Here is a 12,598-nt window from a genome sequence, read left to right as displayed (position 1 = left end):
TTTCATTTACTGTAGTTTTTGAATTAGACAAACCCCCATTTCATGTGATGTGAAAATGAGAAGCTGGCACTACTCCATCAAGAGACGAACAAGAGTGGATTACATTTTCCCATCTGGAATTATGTTGCAGCCCCCCCAAACACTACCCATATGATATAAAATAAACTTGAAATAAATAAAGCCTGACAACAACCCACTACATTATGAGTTTACCTGGGTGACATCTCTTTCGGTGTGGACAGGTTTCTGATCCAAACCAGATCTCCTACAAGGCAGCTGCAGATGCTACTCTTTTCCAAACTAGTAAAAAACACATAAAAATGGTACACAAGAAGAGTCCGAACTGCAGCAAAGGGCCTCTGAAGCAGGAATGGGAAGACAGGGAATTCACTACATTGTTATGCATATCAATGGGAAAGGGATTTTCCTCACAGGAACTTAAAATGTGATGTGAAAGGCATTCAGGTTTCACCCCTTAGAGTAAGTGTGTCCTGTGCTGCAGCAGACCCTGAGACGCCCTTAGTCTCCACCCACCATGCCCTGAGCCACTGGCTGCCCAGGTCATGGGGAGTCTCTGAGAAAGCAGTCATTATTCTCACAGTCCCTCTGTCTTCCCCTGCATATTCTGCTTTCAGCTGCTAATGGAGATGGAGGAACAACTCCAAGAGCGGAGCCACCAATTGTATTTTCCACTGGTTGCTTTGGAAGGTGTGTTTGTTTATCCCCCTCTCTCCTCACTGGTGTGTGATAGCCACGCTCGGAAGGAGCATCTGTTCTTCATTTAGAGCCAGCACTAAGCTACTTTTGCTATGGGATTGATGGAGGCAGAAGGAGATCAAATGATTTATCCAAGTTCAGATGGAGTCCCACTAAATAGCTTGTCTGTAGCACCTATCGATTATTGGCCCTCCTTTGTTAAGAGGAATTACATGGATCAAAGAACTGAAATCAGCATGGAAGGAACAGGGGTTCCCAACTCAGTACAAATTCGGCTTTTCAGACAGGCCCTTATAAGGCTGTGTATGGAAAATCCCAGAGAAGGCCGAGGGAGTTATGTGCTATTAGGATACATCTCCATATGGATCAGGCACAAAGGAATTACAACTGCATGCTGGATACTTCAAACAAAGAAACAAGGTTACTTGGACTAGAAATCCACTGGCCCCTCCATCTCTGGAGGGGATGGCTGTGGGCCTTGTGCTCTGCTGCTGCCGCCACTCCCCTCAGTGCCACCCCCACTCTTCAGTGCTGCTCTCTCTCTCTGGTATCGCAGAGTCTGGTTATGTTATTAATTTTCATTTTTATTATTTTTTCTGAAACCAACTTTTTTAAGAAGAAGCTATGCCCGGGCTAATTGGGCCTCCTGAAAGCAAACTGTACTTGCTGGAACAATGCAATAGAATACATGATGCCATGATGGCTGCAGGGCCTCAGCTATTGCCACATGCCAGATCATCCAGAATGGGACAGAATACCACTGCACATCCCCCTGCTGTGCAGCGCAAGGACCAGCACAGAAGATGCACCTCGCTAATTAGCACCAGTGTCCCTTGGCTGAGTGAGGATTGCTCCATCAACACAGCCGTCCTCACCAGGTGAGCAGCCCCCAGCCTAGACACTGGTATAGATGCCCATAGAAATTGGAAAAGTTGTGCTTGTGACATTTTGTTTTATTTTCCTTGCCCAGTTGAGAAGGTAGGAAGAGGGGAAAGGATGAACATATAATTTGTTGGGTGCACCTGGAGCAGAAGGAACAGACAGATGGAGAAGGGTGTTGTGTTTTACAAGCCCAGCTGTCTGGAGTCCCACTGTGTGTGCCTTAAAAGGCTGCTGACAGTGTTAAAACTTATGCATACGCATGTGTGGACACAATAGACAGGACAAATACCTTAAAATTTCAGCCTCCAGTTAATGGTTAATTATTATCTGAAGTGAGTATGGATGCAATATCTGTTCCTCCACTGCTCCTCTTCACAACCCCTGAATTATATTCTGTAACTGGAATGGCAGCTTCTTAAACACTCTGTTTCAGATCATACTAACTTGTAACATTTTGATTTGGCTTTTGAACCTATTCAGAAAGGTTTGAAAACAGTAGTTACACCAAGGAGGAGATCAGGTGTGACCTCTGTCTGCAAGCTGAGACCTTCAGTGTGCAGATATCATCTGAGCCTGTCTCTTCCAATTACAACCAACTCTTCTATCAATTATCCTGCAATATGTCACACAGGAGAGCTTCTGTGATCCACCCTGAGCAAACATGAGCTCGAGCTGCCCACAAACATGATTATGTAAGAGCCATGCTTTGCAGTGATTGGGCTTCTCCCAGCTTGTACCATCCAAGTCACCCTGGTGTTTAACTCCCTTGTGTTAGAGAGAGCTCAGGGGTGAAGAGACTGCTTGGTGGAGTGGAGGGATATTACTCACATTCAATATTTCATATGGGGACAATTCATTGCAAATGTCTTACCACTGATATTCTTCTCTGCCAGGCTCTCTCCAGAAAAAAAGACCTGCGAGGGAATATGTACTCCAATGATTTCTAATTTCAGGTAGCTTGGAGGCACCCTCACTGCAATTTGGCTTGTGCTCACTGCTGCAGGAGCAGGCCACCTGTCCCCAGCCACAGTGAGAAACCTGACCAGCAACATTTAATCTGTTTCCATCAAAACTGGGAAGGGGATGGAACAAAAACTAGTGCCTGACAAACCTCTCCAGGGTGAGAAGATTGCTGAACATTGCTGACTGCAAGCTGGCTAACCTTCCCAGGAAAACTTGGATTTATCCAAATACCATGCTTCTGGAGCTGTGAAAAAAACCAGATTTCTCTGTAGTGCCTGGTATGTGTTCCCCCTCCCTGGCTGTCCCCGCGTCGGGCGCTGCTGCCCTGGGCGGCCTCTCCAAGCTGTGCTGCCGGCAGGATCCACCCTTCGCAGCCAAAAACCTTCCAGCTGGTCCCGAGTTACGCAGGCCTGGCTTTCTGTTTTTTCCTTACGTGTGTGAACAAGCCTTGCTTGGAGCCTACGGGCATGGAGGCGATGTAAATGAAAGCGTAAACACGGCCATTCTCATTAATGGATGTGCCGAGTGCGGTGTGCTGCGGCTTACGCAACCCTGCTTTAAACAGTCTGAGAGGAATTCATAGAATTCTCATAAATCTTGATCGTTTCACTTTCATTGAGGGTTTTTATTATTCCTTTTTTAATTTTGTTTGCTTTTTTTTCCTTGTCCCCCCATTAATCATTCTCTCATTCAGAAGTTCCTCTCTCCAGCGAGGGAGAATTAAAAAGCTCTGCTTGGCAGAGCCAGTGAACTGCACCAGCTGCATACTAACAAGGATGAGGATGGCTCTCAAGCAACGTGTGGGCAAAGAAGAGATGCAGCCACTTGATCCAGTATGTAGCCTTCCAGGAAAGCTTGGATGCTCTTTGTGAGCAATGCGACTCTCCAAAGAAGTAATCTGGTCCTAACCCTGGTCTCACCAGCTCGGGGGATACCACTGTGAGCTTCATGACATTTGGCCATCTATGTCACACTCCAGCTGCTGCAGTCCTGCAGTCAACCATAGCTTTGTGTGTATGATCTACCCTTTGGCTCCTTGATCACTTCTAGAAGGTCCAGTACCTTAAAACACTCTCTTAGAAAACCACTGTCCTTAGTTACTACACCAGAAAAAGTAGAGGTGTAAGGGGGAGGAAGGGGGAATCAGAGAAGCCTACTGTGACACCAGGAGCAATCCAAGAGGGAAAAGAAGAGTGGAACAGCCCCTGAAGTAACCTACAGAAGAGATGAGACTGGAGGGATGTTGGAGAAAAACCATAGGGTAAAGTTGCAACTGTGCCAACACTGAAGCACAGCAGGTTTGCATTAAACAGGTAACTTGTGGAGTTGTGTCTAAAACCACCTTACTCATAGGTCTCAACTTTCATTGCAAGAGAGCCTTGGAGGAGAAAAGCCTCTGAAGTGTGAGCTACTGGACTGAACAGCCAAAATGTCGAAATTCCAAAAATATTGCATTACTGTTTTTTAAGCCAGCTGCCCTCAATATTAGGATTTGGGGTTGGCAAAGAAGAATATTCTTAGCAGTTTTGCTTATAAACCTGCTTTACTGGCACATACTGGCTAGACCTGGTCAAATGCTCATCTTGTGAAAAACATTGAGGAAGGAGTGAGAAGCTGGAGCCCTGCAGAAGGACTTACCCCTTAAATCTCCATTATCCCTTATGCTGGCGAGGTATCCCCCAAAGGTGGGAGTAAGGCTGAAAGGGAGCCCAGGGACCACAGATAGTCCTGGGATGAGGACCCCCGGTGCCCTTCCCAGTGCAGCTCCCGGGACCAGAAGAGTGTCATCCCCCTCCTGAATTACTGCCCTCGGGGTATGTGTGCCTCAGGGGTGTGAGGCCTGGCAGTGTGCAGGGGTCTCATCCTGGCAGGCATCAGAGGAGATGCTCCTTGCTGAGCTCACCAAAATTTTGCCTCTCCTGTCCTCCAAAAAGCAAACAAAAACCCAACAGGTTTGAGCCACAAGCAGCAATGGCCCCACAGCCTCCGACCATGCAGCATATCCCCAGTGCAGTGGCCTTGACAGGTCCACTGGTCCAGCATTATGTGCCCTGATTATTTTCTATTTAATAGTAGTTAGGTGGATAATTACCTGAAGGTTGCAAGCTGAAGTCTTATTTTTCATACATGACTTAGTAATTAAATTACCCCAGTTGCTATTACATAATGTAAGTAACAGCTACTTGATTTTAAAAGAATAGTCAAATTTGGCAGACAGTTCAGAGTAATTTCATTTTATATTGGAGCCTAACACTAAGAGATTGCACAGAAAGAAGAAGGCAGCTGCCTGCAATAGTCTGAAATTAACGTGTGGTAACCAACAACTATTATTATTGTATTACTGTTTGTAATTCCCAAATGGAGAATTAAATTTCCATAATAGATACAGCTTTTAACAAAAACCAAAAAATAGAAGTGTTTGCTTTTTCTGTCAAGGAAAACTCTTTTAGGAAATGATACCATTGAATGTACATTTCCCAAGGGAGGGTGGAAGGAAAAACCCTCAGCCTTGCAAAATTCCTTTGCACAGGGCTTTGGCTTTCCACAGATGCCACTGCAGGATTGTCTCAGGTTTCTTCTAAAGGGCTAGCAGAAAGGTAGATTTATCATTCAGAGATGAAAATGAGCTAATTAGATTTTTGACCTGTAATACACATTTGCTGTAACTGCATTTAGGTTGGAATGAGCATTCACTTGCCAAAAAATTATGTTCCCTCTTCCCCATGAAACAACGAGCCCAGGTGCTCCATTTCTGCTTCTTAACATGTGTCTGACCAAGCCTGACAAATTACAGAGGATCACATTTGACTAGGAACAGAGGATCACATTTCAGGGTCTTGGAGCTTATATTGGTCAGTAAATTTTTGACCTTAATTTTAAAAGGCTTTTAATTCTGCATATCAGTTTTTATATTGGAAGGCCAGCTGAGGCATGGGGACCCGGGCACTAACCTGATCTCCCACCCAGACCTAAAAGTACCTCAAACAATCAATGTATCTTAAATTTGAAATGCTTGATGACTAATCTCTTGTTTTCTTTAATAATGATCTACAGTTAATCATTATGAATGGTAAATAGTCTATTGCAGCATAGATAGAAAGAATTCCTGTGGGAAAATTTTCCCCTATACCTTTAATTTAAATATGCATTTTCACATCACACTTACCAAATCCTTACCTTTATGCTATCGCGTGATTACAGGTCCATTAACTAATCACATTTGACAACTTGTTTATTGAGGGGAGCAACTATTTTACATCTCTTGCCTGGGAAAGAAAACATTCTAACGAACAATTATTCAGCAGCTGCAATCATGGAGCACTGAATTAATTGTTTTGAAGATCTCAGTCAAGAAGATCTTGATAGAAAAATCAAAGAAAATATTGTTTGACAAAAAGCATGAATGAGAATGCCAGGAGGAACTGCAGCTCTGTAAGCTGGAGCCCTGCTCCAGGGAGCTATGGATGAGGACCTGGAAACACTGCACTCAGCAGAGGAGGAGGCCATGGAAAAGCTCATTTCCTTGTTTGTTCTTTTAAGTTTTAGTTTATCAAACCCAGAACTTATACATACAATTTGATTATAGGATCAGGATGCTGCTAAAAGGGCAAACAAACCTGAGCACGATCAGGTTTATAAGGGCTGATACATGGATATTTCATACATGTAACCTCTGTGGATGACTTCTCCTGCCATACAAATAATTAATCCAAAGGGTTAATCATTATAAAGCACTTTAAAACTTTCTCCCTGTGAGAACTGCACTGGAGTGGGATAAAAAGCGTGTTGGGATTTCAGCTCTGGACCTGGCTGGGCAAAAGTGTCTTGGTGTGCTGTGGCACTGGGGAAAGGCAGCAGTGCCAGTGCCATTTGCTCCCTGACACATGTCCAGGACAGCATCAGCAGAGTTTGCATCTCAAGTGTGCAAACTGGTGCTTTGTTGGGACTAGAGCCTTGTAGAAAACAGTGGGATCAGTGCTGACTCTTGAGGCAGGTACTGAACATGTCAGTTGGAAAGGGGTTTCTGATCTCTCCAGCTTCTTTGTCCGTGACTGCTGCTCCTTCAACAGCATGAGGAGGACCAGAGTGTCTCATAGGAGACAGTCCTAAACTCTGCTTCCCCAAACTCTGATCCATGGACAAGTCCCAGCCTCCAATGCTCTGGCCAAACCCAAGCCACACGTCCTTCTTTCAGCTTCTGTAACCCCATGTGTCTTGCAAGTCAGTCGAGATTATATATGTTCCTGACAGACAAGGTTAATTCCTACAATGACACTGAAAAGGGAAGGAGAGCTTAAGGTTTCAAAGCTCTCTGTAGTAAGGGGCTTCAAAAGTGTAGTATGAGGACTAAACAATATCATCTCTGAATATTATGTCACTATAGAAAGCTGAAGAGGTTGCCCAGTAAGCTGAAGGGAAGCAATAACGTGAGGTGGCTTCTCAGAAAACATCCTAATTGAGATTCTGGGGGTCACAGCACACTTGTAACAATCAACTTTTCAAAACTGCCCAGTTCTTACACTAAAAGTAGCTTTGCTAGCATCACCTCTCTAGAAACGGGGAGAACTAGAATTCTTTTTCCTTTCCTGCATGCCCCCAGTTCAGAAGGTCTGTGAGGATAGCAGTATTTAGGTCACAGTCATGAAGTGTTTTGCCAAATCCAACACCACTAAGGACTAACGTCTCAAAAGGTGTGATGGAAATTTCTGTCACAACTGTTCCTATCTATAAAGGAGGAGCGGAGAAGCCATGGCCCTTGCATTGACTCTTGTTTAATATCAGCAAGAGCCCAAACTGAATTTATACACTTGCAGCTATGTACCCTGATTCAAATAATTGTTTCTGCAGCAACCTCTTGGCTCTCTTTAATGCTTCAACATGAGACAGATGGAGCCTAACTAAATAATTGGCTCTATATTTTCCTTCTTCTTTTTTTTTTTTTGTCTTTTTTTTTTTTTTCAGGTATGGTTCACAGAATTTGCCCTGGTGAAGGAAATGTAGAAAAATGCAAGTAAACAAATTGTTGCTAAAATTTATATTAATCACTCAAGCAAGTTGTAGAGTAGCAGGAGACCAATATGTTTTGGTTTATCCTTATGAAAAATGTAAATAGCAAGTTACACATTAATGCTTGGAAATCACTAACTTTACTTGGCAAGGATACAATTATTTTAAATGAATGATTGGAAAAGTGTGCATCAGTCTGTAGACTCAAGTGGCTATTGCATGAGCTGGGATAAACCTGAGGTGTTCCCAAGACAGCAGACCTTTATCCTTCTTTACTGTAGGGTAATGATCAAGCAAATATTTAAGAAACTTTCTAAAGAGGTCATGAGTAAAATGTGATGTATTATTAGACACACAAATGAACTCTTATTAAAATAATAGAAAAATCCTGATATATTAGGGCATGGTATAATAAATCCAATTTAACCTGGAACTGTGCATGGAATACCATTATTAGGATTTGTCCTTAATAAAAGGCTTTCCATTTAGTTAATAAAATTTGAGACTCTACTAACCTTTGAGCAGAGTTTCTTCCACATCAAATGGTCCATGCTGTGTGACAAAGCTATGGTGGTGAAAAGAACAGCCTCATCCTCGGTGTCGAGTCACTAAGTTGGAGCTCAGAGGAAAGGCAAAGTTGCCACAGGCCCTCAGTTTTCCCAAAAGCCAAATATGTGGGCTAAGAATCTGTCAGCTCAGTGCTTCAGCAACTGGCACCGCAGTAGGATCAGAGGCTAAGAAAAGTGGTAGACCCCAAGGGGTGGAAACCCCTGGAAGTTTTGAAGTTCTGTCCAATGGGCGCTCCTGCAGAAATGTAAACATACCACAACCAGATCCGAAGAGATGAGTTGTAGTTTGGTTGTTAGAAGAAGTAGCCATGTTGTAGGAGCCACAAGGAAAGGGGCCCAGAGCCCCTCGGGGCCTCTGGGGCCCCCCAGCCCCAGTTGGGGGCTACAGAGACTTGGAACAGTGTTAAGCTGGACTATGTGTCTGTAGTTAAGCTGGGAGATGTTTTCCATCGTGAGTGAGCAGAGACAGAGCAGAAGCGGCGGCAGCGTCCAGAGGTTATGGCTAAAAGCCAGCTGATAAGACCTGAACCAGAGAAGCAGCAGAAGCTAGCAGCAGAGTTACAGAGTACTGGGGGTAAGAACTGATACCAGACCCCCCAAACTCCTTTGAGACCTCCTGGAGAGGAGGAAGATGATGGACTCTTACTTGAAAGAGCCTTGAAGTGCAACATGCACTGCAGAGAAGAGCTGAGAAGCTCAGAGCATCCTGGGAAGCTGGACCGGGACGGAGAGGAATGTAGAGGGGGTGACCTTGGCTCCCCCCTCGCACTGCTGCCAAGGTGGCAGCCTGAGGCAGGGCACAGAGGCCCTGCAAGGAGCTTGAATCTCCTGGAGATATCAGACTGTCACGAAGACCCCCTGCGTCTTCGTGATATGACGTGGTGGAACGGCCTTGTCTGGGGTTACGAAGCCCACGGAAGACCCCTCGGTTGGTTGGCGACGGGGTCGAGGGAGCTTGGATACCTCCCTCCTGAGTGCTGGCAGAGATCCAGCAACAGCTGCATGCATGAGAGAGAGAGATAGACTGCTTCTGCTACTCTGAAGAAGCTGCTGCCCTGAGAGACTGGAAGGGATCTGTCCTTCTTTCCCTCCTGGACTTTTATTTGGAGGGGAGAAGAGATCTGATCCATTGTAAATACTCTATGTCATGGTAGAGATAGTTGTGATCGTGTGTTATAGTATTTATTTGTACAGTCATTGTAATATATTCCCTTTTCCCCCACTTTGAGTCTCGTTGTGTTTTGTCTGGAAAAACCCATCTCACATTGGGTTGAGATGTGGGAGGGGGAATGGAGCTAGGGAATTGGATTTTGGGGCTATCTCAAACCATGACAATCCACATCATGGTAAGGTCAGTTAAATTGCTCACACTTTATTTCAAAAGCTCTCAACCCTTGCGTCCAGACATGACAGACTGAAGAATAATGATCACTCAAAACCAGAGGAAGTAAAGCAGCTGCCGCCATCTGAAAAACAAATGCTGTGAGGACAAAGCAGCTCACTCGTGCCAGCCATGCAGCCAGAACAATTTTTCCTGCTATTGAGAAATTTGTAAGGGAGATGTTAAGCTCACCATAACAGCACTAAGATCTTCTTCTCTTTCCCAAGTTACATCTTTATTTAAGCACAGACCATTCCGGCCACAGAGCGACGGAAACATTTTTGTTTCGTTTTCGCTAATGCAGAATGAGCAGCTAAAACACAGACAATACTAATGAACATATTCTGTTCTTGTAAATCAAGGGTTCCCCTGAGCGAGCAGTGTGTGTTCAGATCTGGGCACCCAATCCAAGAAAGATATTGTCAAAATACATGTGGGATTTTGAAACAGATGCTAATTAGAAAATGGAAAACACAATAAAAAGAAAAGATGGAAGAGACTGGGATGGTGCCTTCAGGGTGAAAAAACTTAAGTAGGTGTTTGTGTTTTCGAACCACCTTTCTAGCCAGTGACAAAAAAAAAAAAAGGAATGTGATGACAAATGCAGACTCTTTCCCTCTCAGCAAAAGAAAATATCCAAATTTTAAAGTTTGGAAAGAAAACTCTTGTGGCATATCATCAAACTGCAAGTGCTATAAGGTAACAGTGATGCCAAAATTTAAGTAAATCAAAAAATACAATTTTTTGCTTTTAACTGCCACTGTGAATTCATGTCCAGACAGAGACATACAGTGAAACTTTGCAAGACTAAAAGGCTTCCCACGTCTGCATATAAAAGAGCCTGTAATTACTAAGGGCTGGGAAGAAGCTCTCTGTGTATGAAACAACTCCACAACTTCCTTCTACAGGTATTCCTGTGTCACCTTCTGACACTGGACAGGAGCTGAAAAAAAACCTACAGATGAGAGAATGTATCCACAATAAATAATATTATTTTGTAACTATTTTGCAAGAAGTTTATAGAACTGTGAAGAAAAGCCTTAACAGAATAAAAGACACTTCACTAGTTATTATAATTTTTCTCCCTTTGGGGAGGTACATAAAGAACATTTAAAAAGCTAGCTTGATATAAAATCATGAAAGATTGTTCTTTCCTCATGAAAAGCAATTTATTTTGATGTCTCACAAACTCTTTATTCTGTGAGTATTTAATACATATATGGAACAATTATAGTTTAACCATTTGCTAATGGTTATATGAAAAGATCATCATATCTTACATTACCATGATCCCTTAAAGCAAACTGCAGCAGCTTTACCTGCAGCAAGACTTTCATTAAATCATTCATCTGCATTGCCTTGCCTTGCAATTATGAATCCCACTTTGTTTTTTTCATGGACTCTTAAATCAGTCAAATATCCCAAAATTAAAATATCTAGCAATTCCCTCTACATTTATTTTATAACTGGGCCAAAAGTTATAAAACTTTTGCGGCACAGTTGGCTTTGAATTAGCAAAGCCACACTGAGCTCCAGCCAGTGAGGAAACAGGAGCTCCCCTTCAGCACAAGGCTACCTGTGAAAGGAAAAACAATTAATGGATGGGATCGGTAGTGCCAGTGGCTCATTTATAAAGCCACCTTACAAAGCAGACAGAAATGACGTAAATCTGCTTCATGGCGTGTTTTCCTAACAGTTCATAAGAGAAGTAAGATAGCACCTGAACTAAAATGTTGTGGAAACAAGGTGCTTCTCAGGTAACGTTTCTGACTTTACCTATACACACAGGGATCCATCTGCTGAGTAAATGCATGGCAGCCAGCACTGATTGCTCAGCCAGTTAAATGGTTTTTCCTCCCTTCCTGCAGTTCAGAAAACTGAGGCTGATACTGTTTGCTGTTGCCAGTTCAAGCCTAGAGGGGCACAGTAACAACAGGCCCAGGGCAAAAGTAGCTACCCCTGAGCTCTTTGATTTTACAGCAGCCATCACCCAGGGTTTATACACCGGAGCAAAGTTTGATGTAGTTACAGATTGAAGGAAACTACAGCAAAATCCTTTCATTCTAGAAATGTTTTTAATTTCACTTGCATATTTTAAAAGAAATACAATATGCTAGCAGCAAAAAATAAAAAGGAAGATTTCTGTTCTAACATTTCACAATACGTTAGTGTCCAAATCTGCATTTTTCTATTAAGGCAATCTGCATTAATTACATATCAACTGTGAATACTAGGACAGCATTTCAAAATATATACAAACTTCTATAAAATGTTAGTTTTATTAGCATAGGAAAAAAAAAAATCACAATACTAGTAAAAATGTAAACATTTGAAGCTAATGCCTTTAAAATCAAAAAAGGTACCGTCTACCATTCCAAGACCAAGTAAACAGCTGAAAACATTAGCTAAATATAAGAAGTTACCACATTAAGGCTTTGTTCAGTCAATATTTCAAAAGTTGTTCATGTTCCGTGAAATTTATATTCAAGTTTGGACTAGCAATTACTTTCAAGTTGTATTTCCTAAAAAAGCAGTTCAGGCTGACTGCTGTCTCTGCCCAACTTCAAGACAGTAATTCAACTACTTAATTTTGCTTTTAAGCAGCATTAACTTGTTCCACCAGTGAACAAGCAGGTACAGTTTTCAGAGCAGGCCTGACATGTTCCTCAGAGAAGTACCTCTTCACGTGTAGTTCAGCAGATGCCACCAGTGTTTTCCCTGCGCTACACTGAGTCTCTTGAGCCATTCATTCCGGGCTCAGGGTCTCTGAACAAATACCATTTTTCCATGGAATTCCTTGTCAGGCAGTAGCACTCCAGCTCGCCTGCACAAATGTGGGGAATAGGATGCAAGGGCTGGGAGAAGCCACAGGCCTCTTGCTGTCCTCCAAGCCTCATCCCAGCAGGAGGCTGGCTAATGTCTCCTGCGCCTTTGTGAAGTATTTCCTATTTCATCATCATTTACATGCGTTATCAAGTGACTTTTGGGTTTTGATCCCTGATATTTTGAGTCATGCAATCAAAGCACCCTCATGATTGAGTGCAGCTGATAAGATGGTGTAATGGTTACATTCTCTTTC

This window comes from Corapipo altera, unplaced genomic scaffold (assembly GCF_003945725.1).
Source record: "Corapipo altera isolate COAL_440 unplaced genomic scaffold, ASM394572v1 53, whole genome shotgun sequence".
Taxonomy (NCBI): Eukaryota; Metazoa; Chordata; class Aves; order Passeriformes; family Pipridae; genus Corapipo; species Corapipo altera.
This window is presented reverse-complemented; position numbering follows the sequence as displayed.